Here is a 25,861-nt window from a genome sequence, read left to right as displayed (position 1 = left end):
ACAATGCCTCTAAATATTTTCATGTTTTGATCTATGACATAAAACACACCAGTTATAACCCGCTTGTGATTTTTTAAACCTTTATTGTGTCTTAAAAACGGCGGTTGCTAACAAATTGCTGAAAGGAATTGCTTCCTTTGGCGGGGACTTTAGACGTCATCATGACAAACAGGACATTTGGACAGCATTTCTCATGAAAAAGTGGATAAGTATTCATACACAGCGCAGATCATAATCAGCGAGCATGTTTTTAAATAAAGTTGTTTTCTAAATAAAGTTTGAGGAAGCTTGGTGGTGGTGACGTTGATCCGCGACCATGGTGTGCTGTAGTCCGTTTATAGCCTACTGTTAGCTTTTTATATCTGACCACTTTATTTAGGCTTCAAAATGTATAAATGTTGTGTTAACTCGTTATCATAGAGGAATCATTTGTGCAGGAATTGGTTCTTTTTAGTGAATCAAAAACCAGAGGTGTAAAGTACTTGAGTAAATGTAACTAGTTACTGTACTTAAGTATTTTGGCTACTTTGTAGTTGTACTGAGTATCAAAGATATTGCCAACTTTTACTCTCTACTTGACTACATTTTTGAGCAAGTAAATGTACTTTTTACTCCACTACATTTGTGATGAGTAATGCAATTACAAATTACATTTTTCATGGCAGCTAACTTTTTCTGCAGCAGTTTGTTTCTGATATAAAGAGATATCACCATCTAAGGGCATTGAAGGTACTATATCTTGTGCGTTTTGGCTTTACTCACCCAAAACTTGTCAACAAGGATACTTTACGTGAATGTGAGTGCATTAGCAGGTAGTTGCTGATCGCAGGTGTTTGATTTATTAGATGAGGAAATGACTGCAGCTGGTGATGAGGCTCAAACCAGCACATACAGTAGACTTTGACTATTTAATTTTACTGAACATTGTTTTATTTATCCGCTATATTGACAAGACCGTTTTGAAGGACATTGGTTTACTTATGACCTTTCTGTGCACTTGAGCTCAACTGAGGCTTGAGAGTTTGTAGACGTTTAAAAGGTTGTTGTGTCGACCTTGATTTATTGCAGCATTGAGGTGTTCAGTTTTATTTTGATTTTAGAAAATAAACTTGATTTCTCATCTTACAAATCAATTGTTTCTTATTTTCACTGGCATGTCTCTCAGGACTAGTGCATCTCTGAGCCTACATTCAGCACGAGTAAAATACTGTTAAAATCAGATACTTTAAGACTTTTACTCAAGTCATATTGGTTACTTGTAACTTGTAGTGGAGTCATTTTCGATGTAAGGTATCAGTACTTTTACTCAAGTATGGTTTTCAGGTACTGAAAAAAAAAAAACATACAACATGGCCGGTGTAATCTGATTCCCAAATGAATGGCTCATATTATACACTTCATTTAATGAATAGTTTGAAAGTGCAAGTTACCGATTTGAATCAGTCAAATGAATCCTCTTATGAACTGACTGGTTACTGAATCAACATACTGAACTGCAAGTTTGTATCCAAGTTTGTGAGTATCAAAACTGACTTACTGTCTATATAACAAAGTTTTGGATGGATGGTGACTCCCCCTTACTGCAAAGATATAATTCTGTACATTGTAGGGTGTATAAACAGAGCATTAAAAATAACAAGAGCGAAAACTATAAACTATAAAGGACATGATGCTAATTCTCTCTTCCTTTTATAAGAGGATGAACAGGTCTCTATATCCCCTGATATGACACACTTTAGTTTAGCTTTTCTTCACACAGGGACATAAGCACACACTCCTCTTTGCCTCACTTTGGACAGTTCTAAAGTGCACCCAGATCACCAACACTGCTGACTTGAGGCGATATTTCTCTGCTTTATTGATTTGACATCCTATGCGGTTTACCCAAGGGTCGCCCTGCGTGGATGTGGCCTCTCATCTTCATAAAGGCCTCTGATGTGCGCCGACAGCACCGGAGCGCACAGGAGAGCAGAGAACCGCCCTAACCACCTGACAACTGACCTGTATTTTAGATCGCTACTGATGCAATGTTTGCAGAGCTCTGAGTCTAAGACCAGCAGAGCTTTTTTTCCGTAATTATTCTGGTTCTCGTTTTCTACAAACCCTCGCTCATGCCTCCTTCTCGCTGTTTCTCTGGGTTAAGGGTTAATATCGGAGACACAGAAAGCTGTACAAAATAAAGGTTGTCAGAGGGGCAACCGCCCACTCCTCCATCCACGTTACTATGGCAACGGGGTCTCCACAGCATCTCCGCCATACATGGACATACAAATTCAGTTATTCACACACACACACACACACACACACGGGGAGACTATCATGGAGTCATGCAGCATACACATGATCAAGCTTGCTGCGCACTATAAACAAATCTGATGTATTTCAGTTAGCAAGATATTATGCTCTAACCACACTCCATGTCAACAAGGAAAATCCAGGAGAAAAAAAAAAAAAAAAAAAAATCACTCCCGCTGTCTTTTTCCATGTTACATGAGACCGTACCCGTCAGGTTTATTTATTTATTGATGTTTTTTTCCCTTAAGACACAATAAAAACAGAGGGAATAAAAGACTTGGTGAATAATTCAAGTAAAGAAGTGTGTTCATTAAGACAAGAAAGGTGGAAAAGGGGGTATAGACATTTCCAACAGAGCTTGAGGGGGGGAAGGGAGAGAGAGGAGAGATAGAGGGAGGGACGGAGACGCCTCAAGATCAAAGGAGATTCTGATTGAATAATGATATTAAATATTAATCTGATGGTTATACAAAGCGAGCGAGAGAAATGTGGGAACATGGTGACAACATTTAGGGAAAATTAACCAGCTAGAGAACTTCAATTTTATCTATCCGACAGCAACATGTGTAGCTCCATATGGCATAGCTGCAGTCACTTGGTTCGGTAATGAACATGCATAAAAAGGTCAAGTTAGCTATTTCTTCCTGAACAGCCTTGGATTAAGCCATGGATTAAAAATCAAGTGTCTCTGCATGTTGTTTGGGAAAAAGTAAATTAATGTCAGCATCAAAAATGTAGGTGCATCATTGGTTTGGAACAAATGCCTACAGATTCACTGGCACAGATTCTTAGTCTCTCCATCTCAACTCTAAATGGGCCACATTCACTTTGTTAGTGTCAGTCGCAATGACATACTAAGCTTGTGGAACACCAGCGTTCATTAAAGAAACACCTCTGGTGCTTTGGGATGACGCATGACATGCACACTTGGCCGGTCACCCAATTACAAATTTCACCCTATTCTGACAAGCCAAGTCAACAACGACGACTAATCTCTGTAGACATGAAGATATTCTACACTAAAGAGGTAATTAATATGACAAATGTTGCTTAAAGAGCTCATGGAATGACATGCTAGCATGGGACAGATGTATGTGGGGGGGCCTAAACTCATAAAAGGCTACAGTGAGTCAATATTAGCTACGGTAAATGTAGCAATCATAGCATTATGAAATTAAGCGGAAAACCCATTACCACTGACCTTCTTTCTCCCTCCCCCCTCGGTCCGCTTTTGTCAGGCACGGCTACTTTCCTGCCCCGGAGTATCTAGCAACTCTCTAAATTGACTAAATTCAGCCACGACTTTGACCTTCACTTTTGATTTTTCGCTTTTCAAATACAAACCGCATCTTTTTCACCTGACTTGGGTCTCAATACCGGATTGCAGTTATCGGGTGCTGTCAAAGGGGTCAAGATTGAACTGATGAGAGAGGTGAGGGCATTTAGAGGAACTGCCTCGAGCGCTCCACTGCAGTCAGGATAGACACGTCCAGTTCTACACTGACAGACCTGCAATGGGGCATTCAGAGAGCCAATAACAGACAGGGATAAGGGATATTAACAGTGTTCGTATACACATATATACATAAAATATATATATTAATTTAAAAAAAAAATTTGAATATAGTCAAACACACAAGAAAACAACAGAATAGTAAAATACACCCATAGCATAGACATTTTATAACAATGAGAGCTTCATACAGTTGAGAGTCCACAACCTTGTTAAGCTTAGAAAAGCATAATTATGCATACAACAATAACAGTTGACCAAGCCAAAACAGCATGTCACAGCAACACAACACAGAGAATAATTAAACCAAGCACATCTCAAAGCACAGCAGCTCAATTAGACCTTAATAAGGCCTGGACCACACAATTGCATGGAAGCATATCATTAGCATGCCACATGCTGTAGCTGGCTTACATCTGAGGGTCCCTGTGTGATGGAGATGGGGTACAGGCTGTCAGTAAGTGTGCATGAGTGTGCGTGGAGGTGTTACAGGTCCCTTGGGCCCAGTGATAAGTGGAGAGCACTGGGGGGAGCGCAGCTGTCGAGGGGTTGTGTGACACGCGGGGCATGTCAGCCGCTCCCGAGGGGAGACGCACAAACCCCACACCCTCATCATACCCAGACTGATGGACAGCCCGTCCACACCATCAGCTGTGACATTACACCGCAAAACACGCTTTACCATGACAGATCACACCCACTACAAGGTCTTCTATCAAAGTAGCTCAACAGGGTGCTAGCAACACCAAGATCGTGGGTTTGATTTCCAGGGAACAAGCAAAATAAAAATACAAATGCATATGCAAATGTTTGGCAACCAAGTGAGCAGAAAAAGAAAGAAAGAAAGAAAGAAAGACTTTACAGCCTACAACCGCAGAAGAAACAAAACCCACAATGACACAGACCAAGCAAATATAGTAAACAATAGGATAAAAACGACAAATTATTGTCATGGTTTTTGCCACAAAATACATTTTACAACCTGAATTCAGGAAATGTTGTGACGTTTTTTTTAAATTTGAATAAAATAAAAACTAAAAGACTTTCAAATCTTATGAACCAATATTTTATTCACAATAGAACATAGATAACATAACAAATGTTTAAAGGGAGAAATTTTACACTTTTATCCACTAAATGAGCTCATTTCAAATTTGATGCCTGCTACAGGTCTCAAAAAAAGTTGGCACGGGGGCAACAAATGGCTGAAAAAGCAATAAATTTTGAAAAGATTCAGCTGGGAGAACATCTAATTAAGTTAATTGATATTAGGTCTGTAACATGATTAGCTATAAAAGAGATGTCTTAGAGAGGCAGAGTCTCTCAGAAGTAAAGATGGGCAGAGCTGTGAAAGAGTGCATAAAAAAAAAAAAATGTTCCTCAAAATCAAATTGCAAAGGCTTTGCAAATCTCATCATCTACAGTGCATAACATCATCAAAAGATTCAGAGAAACTGGAGAAATCTCTGTGCGTAAGGGACAAGGCCGAAGACCTTTATTGGATGATCTTCGGGCCCTCAGACGACACTGCATCACTCATTGGCATGATTGTGTCAATGACATTACTAAATGGGCCCAGGAATACTTCCAGAAACCACTGTCGGTAAACACAATCCGCCGTGCCATCTGCAGATGCCAACTAAAGCTCTATCATGCAAAAAGGAGGTCATATGTGAACATGGTCCAGAAGCGCCGTCGTGTCCTGTGGGCCAAGGCTTCAAATTGGAAAAGTGTTCTATGGTCAGACGAGTCCAAATTTGACATTCTTGTTGGAAATCACGGACGCAGTGTCCTCCGGGCTAAAGAGGAGAGAGACCTTCCAGCGTGTTATCAGCGTTCAGTTCAAAAGCCAGCATCTCTGATGGTATGGGGGTGCATAAGTGCATACGGTATGGGCAGCTTGCATGTTTTGGAAGGCACTATGAATGCTGAAAGGTATATAAAGGTTTTAGAGCAACATATGCTCCCCTCCAGACGACATCTATTTCAGGGAAGGCCTTGTGTATTTCAGCAGGACAACGCAAAACCACATACTGCAGCTATTACAACAGCATGGCTTCGTCGTAGAAGAGTCCGGGTGCTGAATTGGCCTGCCTGCAGTCCAGATCTTTCACCTATAGAGAAAAATACATCAAAGACGACCACGAATTCTTCAGCAGCTGGAAACCTATATCAGGCAAGAATGGGACCAAATTTCAACACCAAAACTCCAGAAACTCATAACCTCAATGCCAAGACATCTTCACACTGTTTTTGAAAAGAAGAGGAGATGCTCTACCATGGTAAACATGCCCCCGTTCCAACTATTTTGAGACCTGTAGCAGGCATCAAATTTGAAATGAGCTCACTGTGTGCATAAAATTGTAAAATTTCTCAATTTAAACATTTGTTATGTTATATATGTTCTATTTTGAATAAAATATTGGCTCATGTGATTTGAAAGTCTTTTAGTTTTCATTTTATTCAAATTTGAAAAATGTCCCAACATTTCCGGAATTCGGGTAGTATTATGTCCTGAAAGCACATACTCTCTCCCGCTCTCTCTCACACACTCAAACGCACACACATACAGTACGGACACACACTCACACAGAAACGCTTTGCTCTGATGAATTAATCAGTAAAACAGTTTAGCCACTTAAAAGCTACATGCCATTTCTCACCAGCGAGGTAATAACTGTGGTTCTTGAGGTAGATAAACTTACAGTTTTGCTATTAGTAGAGACACTGCTGCGGTGAAAGATGCACAGACTCATGTTGGCTAATTCACATATGCTTATTCTCTCTCTCTCGCTCAACTGCGTTAATAACTGTATTATTCTGCTATCAAGACTCAAGCCTTCGTTACTGGTTCTGAAATGACGCAACAAAGGCTTGGGATGAGATGCGTAAGAAATTAGTCCCACACACAAGAGTGTTTCAAGGACAAAAACCTGACAAATGTCTTGAAATACAACATCTGAATAACGTCTTGAGGTATGGTAACCGTGGTATAAGCGGAATAATTGGCTCCGAATCGTTGAATTATTAGAAAATAATGCACACCCGAAGTGTGCATTATTTTCTAATAATTTAACGGCCCGTCGTCAATTATTCCTTACATATATTTCTTTTTTCTTCTTTCTTTTTTTTCTGCTCACTTGGTTGAATGTTACTTTTTTCTTATGCATTATATTTTTTATTTCTTATGCATCTGTTGTGATTATTTTATGATTATTTTAATTCCTTTTCTATGTAAAGCACTTGAATTATGATTGTGTGTGAAATGTTCTATATAAATAAACTTGCCTTGCCTATATATACTGTATATACACACACTCTATATATTTACAAACTTTTGTTAGATGCTTTTGATTAATCGTTTAAAAAGTATCATTAAAATGCTTTTGAAAAATATAAATAAAGTTAAAAAAAAAAGTCTTTATAACTTATATATATATATATATATATATAAACACAACTATTTAAATGAACTGCAAAGAATAATTAAAAATCATTAATCACTTCAAATGGTGGCCAGAGAGTTACAACACCTAGTTAAATTGCAAAAAATAATAATCGTTTTTAATCAGGTTTCCCAAAAACTCTCAATGATCATAGTTCAGCTAAATGGATAGTCATACACCAAACTCACTATACTGGTTGCCATGTTTGTTTGCTCAAACAAGCAAGTAATGTTTTCATAGTGCCACAGTGCCACTGTTTACACTTTTCATGGACTCAACCTACAAATAGCTTCCATATAGTCAGCATATTAAGCTGGGATAGTAGAAAGCATTTTAACATTGCAAAACAATACACTATCTTTAAAGTGTCTGCCAAATAAATAAACAAAGTACTTTCCCCTCAACCTGTATACAGGAAAACACTCAGCATTAGTCCATTAGTCTATTCAGCAATCTTTAAGGCTATCAGCCATCTCTGCTTTGGATTATTCATGATCCCTCACGACTTCTTGTCTCCTTACCTAATAAGCCTGATGTCTTTACTTCTTTCTTATGTAGTGAATGGGAAAATCGGTAGGTGAATTCTAGGCTGCACCTAATCTGCGCTAGTCCTCTCCTCTCTTATGGAAATGAGAAGTATTGACAGGTCAAGGTCAGCCCTGCTTTAGTATTCCACAGGATTTGCATTCAGGCACAGCAGCCTTGCCTCATCCGTGAAGTGGCGTGTACACAGATGACGAAACAATATAGTCAAGAAATATATCTTTTTATTGGAAGGATGTGGTATATAATATCAGATGTTCATTCTGCTCTGGCTTTCAGATCATAGAGACTCCATTAACCAGACCAAAGTAACATTTCTAAACCATCAACCCTATTAACTTTGTTAAAAGTTGCAAAAGCAGCACTTGCCTCTAAGTGCTCCTGATATAATCAAAAAAAGAGCGACTCTTGGGATCTGTGAAAAGAAATAAGCGAGACATTGCCTGCAGGCTGCGGATGCGGGTTCTGTAGGTCGAGTGGATGTGTGTTATGTAAAAAAAGAGATTGAATTGAGATATTCATTCTATATATTTATCTCATCTGCACTGCAGACGTTTAGACCAAGTGTTGGTCTTTCAGCAGTTCACATGCATGAACACACTGACATAAGCCATTAGTGGCTCACAAGCGAAATCGGTTTGAAGAGATTTGACTGTCATTCAAATGTCTTTGTCTGAATAGTGAGAAAATGGGGTCATGTTGGCTGAGTGAGTGTACTGTGAAATGCATACTGTCTGTCGTACTCCATACTGCCAGTGCTGGCAAAGTCTGTGTGGTGTCAGTGCATTTGCAGAGGAAGCTAAACCTGAGACCGGACGGACTGGTGTGATTCAGTGATTCATTCCGCCATGCTCGGATGGAGAATGGATTGCACTGCTGTCCAATAGTGTGACGCTAGCAAGGTGTCAATACAAGCCTGCCTGTTTCTTTTTCACACCAATCACCATGACAACCCTCTGACTCTAGCGGCACGCAGCCATACACCCAACCCTTCCCCCATTCCTCCATCCCCCCATCTCTCTCTCTCTTTCTCTCTCCTCATCTGTCGCTACTTTCTTCCTGGCACAACTTCTGCACGTCCCTTATGTTTTCCCCAGCACACGGATGGTTGATGCGACGTTACAGTCCAGGCTGTCAAACACTGTTAAGAAGTAGCTGTCTTAATATGCGGCACTTTCCATGAACAGGCTGCAAAACGGGTCCAAAACACATAAATAAAAAAGGGTTTTTTATAGTTCAACAATTGATTGTCAACCTCACTATGTCAAAAGTTTAATATTATATGAGCTGTTTTATATTGTATAAGGCTTATTTTTTTTCAACCCTGTAACCAGAATTTTGGAACTAAACGAATACAGTTTAAAAACCTGATTAAATAAACATAATTGACCGTTCGCAAAGACCCGCCCCCTTTAGTTACTGTTGCTACGCCCGACAAGCCATGCCGATCTCTCGCCACACATCATGTTCTCACGCAAGTGAAAAATACATCGCGGAGCAAAGAGGACACTGACAACGCGTCGACAGACAAGACAGAGACAGATTTTGTCATTTTTAAGGAACTTTAAACAATAAAAACCATTTTGTGGCTCTTTAATGTGTCGTGACAGATCGCTGTAGTGCCAGTTCAAGCGGCTCGTGAACCGATCTCTTCCTACTAGTTCATTTATAGCATCAAATAAACATGAATGAACATCAGAAGGTATGTTGTTTCAATCGCGGAAAGATGTCAGTACACACCATTTTTCAAGTTCAAGTCCACCGACGTTAATCTGCTACTCCCCTGACTGCTTTGTCGGACAAAATGGCAGATTCGGCGATATGACTGGTTAGATCGCCTGTCAATCAAACTCCTGGTGAAGGGTCTATTAAATAGACAATATTAATTTAAAAAAAAAAAAAAATTACTGTAAAAACAAAATTGCTGTAGAAAGTGTCCAAATGATGTTACTTCTTAGGTATCACTGTTTTTAATAGGAGGAAAATCAAGTAGGGTACCAAAATGTGGGACACAGCTAAATATTACATGTTTGGTAATTAAACTGAATTAATAATTAAAAATAGTTTTTTACTACAAGGAATCGAATATAACTTCAAGAGAAGATAACCATTTGATGTGCTTAAAACTAGCTATTTTCTATGTTGGGTTTATTTTGTAACATTTAAAATCTGGGATTTTTGCCTCTTATGCTTTGAAAAAAGTAATGAGACAGCAAAGGGTACCATATTCATGGAAAGTGCTTGTTTGTCCTCATTATTCATATGCATTTGCTGAGTTTTCTAGAATTTTAATTAGCACTCATTTATATCTATCCAGAATAGAGATCAAAATATGTCCTGTTCCAGAACATCTTTTCCTCTTTTTTTCTTTTTAAATCAGCACTATAAATTCTGCAGATCATACATAATACAGAGGTTAGCAGTTCTGAAAGATTTTGTAAGAGAATGAAATATGATATTGCTATTATGCTATTAAGTTTTTCAGAACTTGAGTCATAAAGTGCAACAGCAAAATGGAAAACTTTTACATTTTTGGTTATTAAAAGTTGTGCAGTCATTTGATATGCTATTTAGATCCTGCTGACATGCCAGAAATCTGTTTTCCTGTCTTATCTTGAGGTTGAAGGTGAACTCTTGTCTGTAGTTCCTGTTATACTGTTTGTCGACAGACTGTGTAGTGGTTTTCGCACCGGTTATAGGAACTAGCCACAATCCCATATTTACCTATAGGATACTTACCTATATAGGCTATATAGCATATAGCCATCCTGATATTCTATGAGGATGCTAACTCAGCCAAAGACTGAACATAGATCCTGTCTCTCGACCAGATCCCGTCAGAAAATATCCGCTCGTCTGGTATCCAAAACCCTTAAACATAATACTCTCTCCGATATTCAAAACCAGTTCAAGTTTTGTCTGATACCTAAAACCAGTCAAGACTGCATTTGGTCTGATAGTATCCAAACTAATCATTGATGAAATTCACTGAAAGCTTTATCACAAGGGGCTTTCACACTGGAGGAATGTTCTCATAGTACCTAAAACTTTTTTCGGAAGTACCCCTTTTTTTTGGCGTGTTTGCACCACAAAAACTGGGAACAGTTTTAGTTATAGGAACACCTTTTTGGGGGACTAAATTAACTCCTATTTCAGAGTAACGCAGCACAATAGGAACTATCAGTGATGTAAGAGTATGTTGATTGGCCGAACATATGCCATATGAAACACCGGCACCCGCCATTTTTAAAAAGCCATGTAAACAGTTTATAGCCTATATATTTACACCAAGAACATGGAAAACATGGACCGACACTGAAGTCTAGGCACTTCTCAACCTTTACACTATAGAGTTGTTGAATGCAGGGCTTAAATGGCGTCACTGTTGGCCGGCGTACGTCACTTCAGAGTTCCTACTGGCGGAGCGAATGCAACCAGGAAAATAGCCCTAGGGGAACATTTAGTTCTCTGGGGAACGGGACTGTGGCTAGTTCCTATAACCAGTGTGAAAGCCCCTACACAGTCTGTCGACAAACAGTATAACAGAAACTTCAGACAAGATTTCACCTTTGACCTCAAGATAAGACAGGAAACAGATTTCTGGCATGTCAGCAGGATCTAACACTTCTGAAGTCCAACCATGTTGTTTTTGAACATTATAATGCATCAAATTCTCTTCAAATTCTCAGCAAGCCCACTGCAATACTTAAATCTCATTTCTTTCAGCAAGAGATAGATTTTAATGGTGTTATATGTTATTGCAGAGGGAACAGGAAAGAACAGGGAGCAAATTACTACAATCCTTAGGAAAAGATAAACAGATCAGAGTGGGTTACATTTTATGTAAGGGGGCTTATGTAAAAAAAAAAAAAAAGACAGAAATTTAGTTTAAATATACTATTTTGTGTGTGTGTAACCAACACTATGTGCAATATTACGTGTATATTTTGTTTATGTATTTTTCTAATTTTCTTAAATGTCAACCACCCACACAGATCCGTTGTAATCTGATGAAGGGTGGGAAGATTTATTTTTGTTAACTAGCTGTCTCTATCGATGACTCCAGTCAATCTCTCTTCCTCCAATATCCCATTTTCCTTTGCTCTCAGATGCCCGTTCCTCTTCACATCAGTCTGTGCATTGGAACACCACTCACTCACTGCACTCTCATGAAAACACACACATCCTCCATCACTTCAGAAACAGATTGCACCCGCAGTCCCATTAATAAAACTCAAGAGACCATAACTTCATAAAAACAACAACAAACATACTGTTTCAACTATATTTCCCTAAACTGTTCATGCAAAACTCCATCTCAAGCAGTTTTGGTCATTAAAGTTAACTGATATTAATTACCCATTCCTTTACGTGCTAGTTGAAATCAATCACATGTAAATTTTCTCTACAGGTAGTCAAAGCAAGGGGTGTCGGCCATGGCTTCTTGCTTTGCCTCTTCCGGGCAAATATGTGTCCCTCTGACAAGCCTTTTTTCCCCTGGTGGCAAATCTAATTACGCCCAACAGAAAGTACTGTGGAACTCGATTTCAGACCCAGCGGTTGTATCCTTTCAGCACATACTGATTTGGGCCCATCAAAGGCAGTACGCTATCTCCCGCAACCAGCTTTGCCTTGGAGTTGTCAAAGTCGGGGGGTGTGGTATGACACTTCACTATGTTTGGGATCAAACGCAAGCAATTCGGTCATGATATACTCTCTGGCTGTTCTCTAGTAATGTGACACAGCACAGCGCATTGCATTTGTCCTTTTTCTATATAAAGTAATACATCACAATGCTGCCCCAGTGAGCAACTACACACACTCAGTGAGTATATGCAGCATTTTTGTAATCTCTTTCGTTTCTCTCCCCAATCGCATCTGTAATCTGGGGCCAGTCTGTCCTTTTCTCCTTCTTTTTTATGTGTCTGGTTTATGTACTCCAATAGAGGACTCAGCTGTAACCGGGGCTCTCTCGCTCGTCTCTCTTTCTCTCCCTCTCTCCAGGCTGATAAGAGATGACAGCGGTAGTTGGCCCTGATTCCTGGCTGAATCTCAACAGAGCACACACGGGGAAATGGAGAGAAAAAGGAGAGAGAGAGAGAGAGAGAGAAAGAGAGCACATGGGGATCCGCACTGCCCTTTCCCGGCAGTTACAGGACCGCTGAAAAGCCATAGAAAGAGTGTTTGACTACACAGAGCTGACGCCAAACGAATACACTAGTGGTTGTCTACTGGTTTTGTTACAGGGTTAAGAGCAAAAGATATTGCAAGCATTTTTTCTTCCCTTTTAAAAGTTGATAAGCCAATAAATTTGATTTGATCAAATACATTTATTTTGCTCATAATAATGCACAAGTATATGTAGTTAATTGCTAAGGATATAATATAATATAATATAATATAATATAATAGGGCACACACACACACACAGGTAATATAACAGATGGAGCAAAGACAGAGCAAGAAAACACCAGTACCATCTTCTCCCAAATCCAATTAAGAATCCATGATGGTCTCCCTAATCCATTCTGTCCAACTCAGGACTGGTCAGCATATCCGACCCAGTGTCAACCTCCATTCCTCAAAATGAGTTTACCAGCCTTCCATATCCATGTCATTATCAGAGACATTATCAGCCACATTAGAGGAGATTGAGTTACTAGCCTCACGGTGTATATTACAGGCGATCAGAGGAATCTTCTCTGGCTCGAGCGACAGAGATAGTGGGAAGCGTTCCACGGCACTTAACAGAGCGTGTGAGCCGCAGTCGTAGCAATGGCAGCTTACATGTCACAGAAATTTACACTTCATTGTAGCTTCTTTTACACTAGAGAGCCGAAGGAACGCATGTCTAATCCTTATAAAAATAAACCAGACAGGTGGCCTGACAGTGGCTTCACTGCGGGAGAAGGAAAACCGACAGGGTGTAAGACGAAATACTGGAAGGATGAGTGAATGAGAAGAGAGAATGTTTGTGACAACAGACGCAGTGGTCTCCATACTCCGTTAGCCTTAAGAGAAGGGAAATCAACCCGCACCTGATGTAAATATTGAGTTTTTTTGTACCAGTAAAAGGATGTTTGTTAATTAGTGTCACGGGCTGATGAGATAAACAGGCCGTTATCTTCTGCAGGAGGTGGTTGCGCTTGTGGCATCGGGCGAGTGTGTGTGCTGCGCAAGCTTTTGATTTCATGTGTGATTGTGTCTGTATGCACTTTGTCATAGTTTATCACTGTCAGCTGTGACATTTTAATGGCTACAGGCATCATCTCGCTCTCGCTCTGCTCTCTTTTATATATATATATATGCACTTTCACATGCATTTTTACACTTTTTGTGATGCTTGCTTGGTAAGGGGAACATCACTGTTATTATTATGGTTAGAGATTTGAACAAACCATTACACCTAAAGTATTCAAATTGCCACATAATGTGTCCCATACTGTTTGTGCCACAGATATGAATGACACCTCAAATTGAGCGTCTTATTGAGAAGAGGCGAGCCATTTCTTTACTACGAATGATAAAATGGGCGGAAAAAAATTGCACAAAAATGCAATTAGATGGAAAAAAATGGGTCAAAAAAATACCACTTACACCAAAGGAGGGAACTGGCAATGCACTGGCCTAGCAACTGCATTTCAATTTCCCAGCAACCACACAGAAAATCTTAGCAAACATACAGCAACCACCCAAAATACCCCGGCAATCACCTAAAACACACGTATCAACCCAACATCTTTAAGGCAATCATTTGCAAGGGCAAGCGTCACTCTTATGCAAAAATCTAGTTTTCTATCCGTTGCAAAAAATTAACTCATTCCTTGTGAACCTCCTCCCAGCCCGTTCCCATGGCTCTTTTCAAAGATCATTTCCTGTCCCCTCACGACACTTTTTTGATGCACATCTTCATCCTGCACTCATCCGGGAGCCCCACCCAGCTCATCACCCCTCAGGTCATCCCATTGTCCAACTGCATAATTACCTCATTAAGCTTGTTAGCGTTGTTTATGACCCTGTATAATTTCTCCATCTCTGTTTTTCTTTGTCCCCTCAGCTCTCTTATTTTTCAGCATACCCCCAATTTGCCACTGTTAGCACTCCAGTTAAACATAACACTCTCCCTCTCCTCTCTTCCATGCCCTTTCATCTTGCTTTGCTCACTCCAAATGTGTGCATGCGGAATAACATCTCTCAAGTTTGTTGTTGTTTATCAGCTCCTTTTTCCCTAAAGTGTGCGTCGAGATACAGCAGTCAATTTTGCAGTGGTGCACTGCAGTATCACTTCAACATCATAAACACAGCCATTGCTGGTTTCACATTCAGCCCCAGTTATCTTCTGTCTGTGAAAACACGCACCGCTTCACATGACATGCAAGGAGGAGAAAGTGAAGGCTGAAATACCTGAGAAAACAATTCATGGATGCACACACACACACACTCCTTGAAGCCAGAGTAAACAAAGCTTAACTGTGATAATGTTTCCAGTAATAAAACCATCCACTGCTAAGAACAGGATATACAGGAAATAAGATACATTTAGATACATCAAGAGCTTTCCTGTGTATAAATGTCACACTTTTTATTCCACTGGAATTTGCTTAATGTGATTTATTCAAGCAGGACCTGTTCCTGGATCAACATTCTAGCTGATATTGGAGGAATTTTGCTATCAACCAATCAGATTTTAGAGATGGGGGCTTAGCCAACATTTTTAAGACTGTTTACAACGGAGCGAAGCGTCAAACTAGAGTGCCAGCACTGTGTTACGTGTCCAAATATGCAGTATTCATTAAACATTAGGAGAAGAATACTCAAATGGCGGCGAGATTCTGAAACACCAGTCCAGTTTACAATTAACGTGCAGATGGTATTCATACAACATACACGCATACTTGTAGAAACGTATTTAATTCAATTAAGCATGCAGCTTACGGGTCTTTTTTGCCCTTTCAGTAATGTAAACTGCCATTACTTTTTTTCTTTTCAAAGCTCAAATTCATCCGTTATGGTGCGGTCACATTTCAACAAATTTTTGCAGGTGAAATCCAGTCATTTCAATAGGAATTCACGCAATCAGGTAGTACACATACAGGCGAAAGATTTCTCCATGCAGATTTCTCAACAGGTTTAAGTTCGTCACGTGGATTTGCTGCATTGATCGATAAAAAGCTGTTTGGTTTGAAAGTGACTTCTGTGAGCTGCGGTTCATACAATCGCTACACTAGGCAATGGACCTTTTTCGCGTGCGAAATTTCAACAGATTTTCGCAAATGTGATCATAACTTTGTGTAGCAACATTGTAAAACTGTGACACTGACAGCATCTGAAACGCTTTTCAAAAATGGTGCAAAGCTTGGGTTGATACATTAAAGCCCTGATGCAAGACTTTATTGACCTATCATTTCTCTCTAATTATAGGATAGGGTTATTATTGGGTCACCGTGATTTTGCCGAGTTAGATGTGTTCCTAGATCAACATATTTTGTTGGTCCTGGAACAAAATTGAGTCCTAACCCTACCCATAAAATCCCAAAAATCAGAGGGAAATGACAGGTGAATAACACTGATGTAGAAGCATTTAACCCTGGTTTTAAGTCTAAACTTCACATAAACTGAAAACTTGTCCATCAGATCTGATTGGTTGATTGGAATGTTGTTCTAGGATCAACAAAGATGTTGAATCAGATTTGAGGGACAAGTTTACAGTTTATGTCAAGCTTAGGCTTATTACCAGGGTTAGGTGCTTCTACATCAGTGTTATTCACCTGTCTTTTCCCTCTGATTTTAGGGATAAGTTACATATATGGTTAGGATTAAATTTTCGGACAGGAATGTTCAAAAAAAATATGTTGACCCAGGAACACGTCTAACTCTGCAAAATCAGGATGTGCTTCTATATTACAGTGTTTTGTTAGTCTGCTGCTTATTTGTCTGGCAGCAAAAGCGGGTGGTTTAATCAAACTTCACACTTCAGCAGAGCATCACAACTACAGCATCAAGACTACAATTAACGTCTGAATCATTCAAATGTGTGCAGTCGCCTTGTCAAAGAAAGGACAGCTAAATGTGTGATTGTCGAGATTTTCTCTTGATTAGTGAGCGTTAGCTCTGTAAGGGGGATGTGTTGTATCTTTCCTTGGTCCTGACTTGCCCCACCATCCCCAGGTCTTAAAGTGCTTCTGGGTGGTTGGCGAGTGCAGTGTGAAATAAGACGACACAGTAGGTGAGATTAAATTAGCGGAGTGCATGAGGATCACACTCACCAGAGCACTGATCCCGCAGTAATGAATATATCATGCCTGACATAACGCTTTTGACTCCGCTAGAACAAACACTCAAAGCCCCAGGCCTGTCACACAAACCTACAAACACTTTTCACAGCTACACCACTGGAGAACTGGAAAGCACTGGAAAGCTGAGCTGGAGTGAAGACCAGACCAATACCAGGGGCAAAACTAGACCTACTGAGACCCAGACCATGACTAGATCCATTAAGACACAAAATTAGATTCAGACTACACACAGATGTCCCATATCGAAATGAGACCTATTGAGACTCTGAGATTTAGATGCAGACCTGTGAATCCAAGAACCAGGCTGTCAATTTTATTAAACAGAAAAAGGGGAAATGTTGAATGCTAAAAAAAAAAAAGTATAAAATTATTTAAAAGTATATATTAAAATAAAATATTAAAGATCTTACCATATTAAAGATTAAATATATATCAAAATCTAAAACTTAATCTTACATGAACTTTAATAAGTAATTTTATCATTCATGTCCACATCCATCTAAATTCAGACCTGTCAGTCCATGAACCAGGGTGTCAATGTTCATGAAATTAAACTGAAGAAATTATAAATGGTAAAATAAAAAATATTAAAACAAATATTAAAATGTTCAAAAAATGTAAATTATGAAAATACTAATAACATTAAAAATATTCTCAAAGAAAACATTTAGTATGAATGATAAAAAAATATCCTTTTAAATACACTCTCATTACATTGGAGGTACACTAACTAAACTGGCTATTGAGACATCGTTCCCTGCATGAGAAGATTCTGGAAATAGACTGTGGCCTCGGTCTGCGATCATCAACCATCTCGGATGTAGAACCAGACTAAAAACCCAGACCAAAGCCACACTTATGTGATCTCTAGAGACTTTAAAACCAAAACCACACTTTCCCACACCATTCTATTTCCTGTTGTTGTGTTATGGTATTAAAAATTTCTGAATTTCTAATCTTTTATTATGATAAGAAAGGAGCCACAGATCTCCACAGTCATTAATCTAGCAGACTGTCAGCCCACGGCCACAATATGGTCACCCATTCCAGTCCAGGTCATCTCATAATAAAATCTTCCAAACAGCAGATTTTCAATAAATGATGAATAAATTATGTAACAAAACAAAACAAAAAGTGATTCACCGCAGCGGTAGGCATTATGTGAAGGTTGATATAATACGAAATGTTTAGTTAAAGGATTAGTTCAATCAAAAATGAAAATTAATTACTCACCCTCATGTTGTTCCAAACCCGTAAGACTTTCGTTCATCTTTGTAACACAAATTAAGATATTTTTGACGAAATCTGAGAGCTGAGAGAAACCACTACCACTTTGAAGCTTCAGAAAGTTCATAAAGAGATTGTAAAACTAATCTATATGAACTGAGCGGTTTAGTCCAAATTTTCCGAAGAGACTCAATTGCTTTATATGATGAACAGATTGAATTTAGGCTTTTATTAACATATAAACATTCATCAGCGCACACATCAGTTGTTACAAACGGAAGCTCAAGCATGACACAAGATTTTCGTGTAAACAAAGCCAAGTTTTACATTTTAATCGGTCTACACAAACATCCACTTAATTCCTTGTCTAAAGTGGCATAACTAGCACATAATACCAACACGCGAAAACATGCTCTTTATAATCGATTTAAGTGAAAAACAGGGAGAAAATACAGTACTCACCAGGATTTCCATTGGCTTTGCATCTCCGATACGCCTGCTTGTTGAAACTAACCTAACTAGTCTTCAAAGGACTGCCGGGCTCGAAGCAACTTTAAACGCTAAACCTCGTAACAGCCGTTCTCCAAATGAGTTCAGCTGCGCGAGAAGCGTACCCCCACCCAGGATTTCCTTCCAAAAACTCCAAACAAAATACAAAGAAATCAACAAAACAACAAATAGTGTTCCAATGGAAGGACCGCTCATGCGCAGCCCAGCTGAAACACTATAACTAACCGGAGTGAAGCCAATCCTCAGAAAATCCTGAAGAGACAATAAAAATACTCCCTCAAACAAACGCTCAAAATCCCGGACGAGCCCCCATTTCTATGTTACGGTAGGCTCATATACCGCAACATAAAAGAGGCAAACAACAAATTGTTTAAACAATAAACCAATTTATTAAAGAACAAGAAAACAATTTTTAAACAATCAAAAGAAAACGTCTAGGGGGAAAATAAAACAACACGCATGTGGTAACTAAATAGGCATATACTCTGACACAAACAATCAATGAAGGAAAGAAATATTAAGAAAAAAAAATTTTTTTAGTAATATATATAAAGTCCATTCTCTGGTTTTATGCAGCACATTTGAGCTTCCGGAAGTGTGAATAAAAGCCTAACTTAAACCTGTTCATCATATAAAGCGATAAAAAGTCTCTTCAGAAAATTTGGATTAACCACTCAATTCATATGGATTAGTTTTACAATCTCTTTATGAACCTTTAGAAGATTTAAAAGTGGTAGTTGCATAGCTGTCTATGGAAGGACAGAATTCAGCTCTCAGATTTCATCAAAAAGATCTTTATTTGCGTTCTGAAGATGAATGAAAGTCTTATGGGTGTGGAATGACATGAGGGTGAGTAATTAATGACAGAAATTTCATTTTTGGGTGAACTAACCCTTTAAGATTCAAATTAGGTAGAAGAACAGTGAAATTGCTATTATGGGAAACTTATGACAAATGGACTACACATCTCCTCACAGTACTCTACAAGACAACAGAGAGACCTCTCACGAAGCAGAGATTCACGCTGAGTTCATTCATTTGGTCAATAATGCGTCTTTTATTAAAAAGGGTTATTAAGAGGAATGAGACTAATGTTTGTTGGACAAAGACATGGCTTTATTTCACCCGACTGTGGGAGGAGACCGCACTTGTTTTAGCACAGCTGCATTTTCCCTTTACAATTTTTTACTTTGTTGCTTTATGTTGACATTCACAACCTACACATTTTGAATAACAAAGCTTGTTACAACTTCTGCTGTCAAAAACAAGCAGCTAGTCTTATGAAGAGAAGAAAACCTTTGCACAAGAGGAGTTTCAACTATGGTGACAGTGTTGGTTTGTTTTTGATTTATTGTCAAACTTGCGCCTGCTTTTTGGTGATTAAATCCAAAGAACTGACTGATTTAAAGTGACCTCTGTCAGCATAAGTTAATTTCATCAGCATATTTAGGGCCGACTCTTTGAGATGGCTGCATTACGGTCTCAATTGCATGATTGGCTTCATTTTGTGAAGCTTTGCATGTGGGGATTTAAAAAAAAAAATGAAACTCATTCTCAAGAACCCATTACTTTGATTGCAGTCTGAAGAAGTATTTTGCCTGGCAATGCATGAATAAAGATATAGCCTTGAAGAAGCAAGAAAAAAAAAAAAAAAAAAAAATCACTTGCATGTGCCAAAAAGAACAATAGAGCGAATTGTTTAACATCTTGACATTGTTTTCTTCCTTAGATAATGCGTTTACATGAAAATCGTTTTTTATACAGGGTTACAAATGATATTCACTCTCTCCTCGGTTACTTTATTTCAACCAACTGGTTCTACAAACAGAAAAAAAATATAAAATAAAATGTAATAAATATATATATAGAGAGAGAGAGGGACTTCTTCCTCCTTCTAACATCTCATGATCTTGTGTTAAAATTTGAGTAAGTTACCTATTAGTACTCATTCTGCTTTAACAGGCCAGTTTGGTCATCGTGCGCTCTTTTAAATCAGCCTAATGCATCCTGCCCCCCTCCTTGTCGTCCTCCAGGCTCGTCTGACCGTCTCTGTCCTGCCACTGTCATCCCCCTCCTGTCTGCAGAGAGCCGCTCCAACCGCAGCCTCACCAGCCTCTGCAAATGGGTTTAACTAATGTATCGGTCTCTCTGTGGAGGGCGACCCCGTCAGCAGAGCGGCAGCAGTAGGTTGTAAAGCTTTCACCACTCCATGGGTACTTAAAACAGGTGTTGTGGGGGGATTTTTGCCCATCATACGTGCGGGAGCAGGATGTGCCAGTGACACGGAGGCCCTGAGGCGATAACAGGTGGCTGTGGAGACTCGTGGGCTGTGCTGTTTCTCCCCAGAGCTCCTCTGTAACCGGCACGTCCACAACAGATGCTCTGCATCTGAGAGCTGCATTTCTAGTGTTATTCTTGCATGCTGCTATGATGGTGTTTTGGATGTCAAAACGGAGGCCATCAAGTCAAGCCAAGTCACTTTGATTTATATAGTGCTTTATAAAATCCAGATTGTTTCATAGCAGCTTCACAGCAATAAACAGGAAAATAGCAGTATAACTTCAAAACAAGTTCATTTCAGCTTCCCTGGTGTTTCCAGAATGTGTCTGTGAAGTTTCAGCTCAAAATACCCCACAGATCATTTATTATAGCTTGTCAAATTTGCCCCTATTTGGGTGTGAGCAAAAACACGATTTTTTTTGTGTGTGTCCCTTTAAATGCAAATGAGCTGCTGCTCCCGCCCCCTTTCCAGAAGAGGGCGGGGCTTTAACAGCTCGCACATCGGTTGCTCAACAACAACAAAGCTGGAGAATCTCACGCAGACAAAATGAGGATTGTCAGTAACGGTGTTCAGCCTTACATTGTTCAAACCGGAGTCGACACTGATGGAGAGACTCAGGAAGAAGTTACAACTTTTAGATGTTTCTGAATGGTTAGTGGATAAATTTATGTAGTTGCTGTGGAGTTGATTCAACTCATCCACTAGCATGTGCCGTCATGTTAATCTTTTGTGCAAATCCTGCGTTGAATTGACCCTCGTTTGTGAAGCAGTCCGGTGTAAAATGACGGCATGTCAACAACACTCTACTACAACAACTCTTCCTCTTCTCTAAAGCAGCCCAACATGGCCTTGTCCCCTTTGTTGTGTGTTCTCGGGGCGGGGTTTATGTAAATTTTGGGGTTTGTGACGTCACCAACCCGGGAAGAAGCTTGTTGTAGTCCCTACCGGCCATTTGTTGTAGTCCTTAAAAAGCAATTTCTGTAAAAGAAAATATCTCCCTTTGCATTGAACTCTGAGTGTCGTAACTTTGCAGATGTTGTTTCTGCTCAAACAGCAACATTACACACTAACTAAAGTTAAAAAAGTAAAATCATAATGAAGGACCCCTTTAAAGGCGGCATGAAATGGAAGTTGAGATAGTCTTATCTGCCCTATTGTGACGTACTGTATATTCAAGTGTAATGGCTTCTCAAACAAAGGAAAATTGTAAGGCGGGACTTGATTTTGTTCATTCAGAATTGATTGGATCATTGGATCATTGTTGTTTTCTACTGCTGTGATCACATGTGAGTCAGGATGACACCGAAAAATGTCATCAGAGAAGAGATGTTGTTGCAAGAGGGTTGGGAAGTTGTTTTGATTAAAATGAACGGGGGCACATGAATTAAGAAAAAGAATAATGTGTACAAATAAATCATTTACAATAAACACTGCAATATTTTATAAAAAAATAAGGTGGTGGTTTCAAATTGTGACTTCATGGTGACTTTAAACCCCAGCTAAGCAAGCCAAATGCCACAGTGGCAAGGAACCTAAACCCCATCAGGCTTCTTGAGATCAACCAGTTCCCCTTTAGCCAAATGAATATAGGCTGCATCACGAGTCAGATTTGATACTATTTTCATCCAGCTCCTTGTGCTTGAAGATTGGGATACAACATGCCAGCATTAGGTGGAAATGCAATAGTTGTAGTCTGTCCAGCAGGTCAAAACGAAGGCCAAAGAAGAATGATGGCTTTTTTTTTTCTTAGTCCTTCTTTTAATAGATCCCTCCCCACTCCTGCCCCTTCTCTCGTTGACCTTGCACCCATTCTCTCTCTCTCTCTCTCTCTCTCCATGTTGATCTCCTCAGACAGTATAAGTGCACATATATTATCGGCCTGCGCAACGGCTTCGCCTGTCAAACGTGACCCCACCCTCTTTCCTTTCTTTCATCCCTCCTAAATCTCTCCAGCTCGTCCATCCATCTGTGCACACAGCTCAATTAAAGCCTCTACCTCTGAGGAGAAGATTTTGCAGAGGCAGATCATATTTTTCTGTGCACACAGACTGATGGTATGGCACAGTTAAAGCAAGATCACCTGCAGTATGATGGATGTGGAGCAGAGAAGGGATATCACGCCACACTCTCATGGCCTTTGCAGTCTACAGACACCTTGTCGATAATCAATTCAGAGTGATTTATCCTAGAAAGACACAAGTCATTGTCTGTCAGCGACAGGCAACTAGTCCAAATTCCTTTGCAGGGAGATAAACTGAAGATGACCCACAATAAGTAGCTCTACCATCAGAATATGGTATTAGCATGGTATTCTTTGGATTACCTTGAAATACCACATAAATACCATGGTTTTGAATATGGTCATCATTATACCATAAGAAGCTCTATGCTTGCTAAAATTACATGGTAAGTGTGTTGTTAATATAATATAATATAATATAATATAATATAATATAATATAATATAATATAATATAATATAATATAATATAATATAATATAATATAATATAATATAATATAGCAATTGCGATTAATTAATCCAAAAATTATGCAAATAAATCCATGAAACTTTCTTGATTGAAAGCCATATTAATAATTTATATATTTAATATTATATTATATATATATATATATATATATATATATATATATATATATATATATATATATATATATATATATATATATATATATATATATATATATATATATATATATATATATATATATATACACACACACACACACACACAAACAAAATCATGGTATTCCTTGGATTTTGAATATCATTATACCATAAGCAGCTCTACACTTGGCAAAAAATAGTAATATAATATAATATAATATAATATAATATAATATTAGTTTCATGGTATTGTTTAAACTAACATGTAAATACAATGTTTTATGAATATTGCAATCATTTGTACCATGGTACTTCCACAGTACTTTTTTTTTTATTTTTTATTTTTTTTTATAAGGGTAAATGGATAATTTTACAACAATATCATGGTATTATGACAGTACTTTTTAAGTACTCTTGAATACCATGTAAATAACATGGTTTATGAATATAATAATTTCTGTATACCACTACTACGACAGTACTTTTGTTGTAAGATTAAAAGTGAACGTTTAATTTTATGGCAATATCATAGTAATCATAATAATAGTCCAACATATAATCACTGTACCATGGTAGTACCCACGTACTTTTGTTTTAAAATGTAAATTTTATGATATAATCATGGTATTATTTAAAGTATATAGAGTAAAATGAAAATACCATGGTTATGATAATAATAATAGGCCTATTATATAATTGTTTTACCATTGTACTATTACAGTACTTTGTTGCTAGAGTAAAAAAAAAATATATATGACAGTTTCATGATAGAATACAGTATATACAGGTACCATGAATATAATAATGAATATATATTATGAAGAGTTTATGTAGTGCAGTATGCCGTTAACTTTGCTAACAGAGCTAATAATTTGCAACCTGAGCACTGTGAGCAAGACCCACCCTGAATCAAACGTGCTGGCGTGCTGCCAGGTGAGGGTGTCTGCATTTAGGAGACGGAAAATAAACGCAAGGCCCCACCCAACGCTCTTGCTCACATATATATGCTATTGTCGCCTGGCCCATCAAAGCATCATTATTTGTTTTCTGTAACGCACACACCATCACACCACTGCAAGAGGCAGCACTGCGGACCACCAATACTCTCAACACCACAATACTCTCAAGGGTGATTAACACAATTAAACGGCCCAGCAAAATGACGGGGGAGGCAGGACCAACTATATAGATAATACATGAATTAGTAACAATGATAAACAGTGATTCTAATAAAACATGCATTTAAAGCCTTTAAAAATAAGACTACCAACTGTACCAAACGAAACAACAGAAGCCAGCTATTGATGGCAATAAAGTAAATATTAAATACAACAAATGTTTGCATTACGCCTAGGTAAATATGATGCTGCAAAATGCAACCAGACCAGCACATGCTGCAAGACAGGTACTAACATGCAAAGAGTCCTGCGTTAAAAACAGAAGAGCCTGTTGCTGATATCACATGGGATGTTTGCAAATCCACCAGAGAACTGTTTCTGTTTATGAGACAGGGCAGCTCAAGGAGACAATATGACATTACAAAAAAAAAAAAATTATTCTATATATACATAAAAAAATATTTATCAAAACACATTCGGCTCCTTTATATATATATATAATTTATATATTTTTTTTTTTCATACTTAAAGTCCTAAACGTAACACTAGATATGACTAAAAAAAACACATAAATGACTATAACATTGCAATTATTTCAAATAGAACAGCCCCAGTTTACTACACCACAACCCCACTGCTACACCATTGCACCTTAAATCTCAAAGGTGTGATCATCTAACCACAAGAAAAATCTGCATAAACAAGCCAATTCTATTTGACATCCATCAGACACTAAATACTATTGACATTCTCACTGACAACCTTCTCTTCTTACCTCCGCAGGTTTAAAACGGCTTTAGGTTTCCGTCCTCCTCTGGCAACTCTGTTGTTTTATCTGTCCCTGAAGGTTCTTGTGTCTCTTGCTCTGTGTCAGATTGATTGTGGCCTCTCTTCACTGCTGATGCTGCAGCGCGAGGAAAACACACCCTCTCCTGGCTCCCTTGCTGCCTCTCCCCTCCTCTGATTGGCTGCCATCAAGAGGCAGTGACATCACCCTTTTTTCTT

At 38.6% G+C, this 25,861-nt stretch overlaps 1 protein-coding gene across 5 annotated transcripts in view; it reads right to left on the bottom strand.

Annotated features, from left to right (window-relative positions):
• The window catches only part of l1cama (L1 cell adhesion molecule, paralog a), a 62,717-nt gene extending 36,856 nt beyond the window's left edge, over nt 1-25,861 (bottom strand). Inside the window, exon 1 of one of the 5 annotated variants that reach the window (XM_051880197.1) lies at nt 25,632-25,861. The gene's annotated coding sequence lies outside the window, so the exon portion shown is untranslated. The remainder of the gene's footprint in view (nt 1-25,631) is intronic. The other 4 variants (XM_051880201.1, XM_051880199.1, XM_051880198.1 and 1 more) reach the window with 4 other exon arrangements.

This window comes from Ctenopharyngodon idella, chromosome 22 (genome assembly GCF_019924925.1).
Source record: "Ctenopharyngodon idella isolate HZGC_01 chromosome 22, HZGC01, whole genome shotgun sequence".
NCBI classification, from domain to species: domain Eukaryota; kingdom Metazoa; phylum Chordata; class Actinopteri; order Cypriniformes; family Xenocyprididae; genus Ctenopharyngodon; species Ctenopharyngodon idella.
Note: the sequence above shows the minus strand (reverse complement) of the source record. Positions and strands in the feature narration are given on the sequence as shown.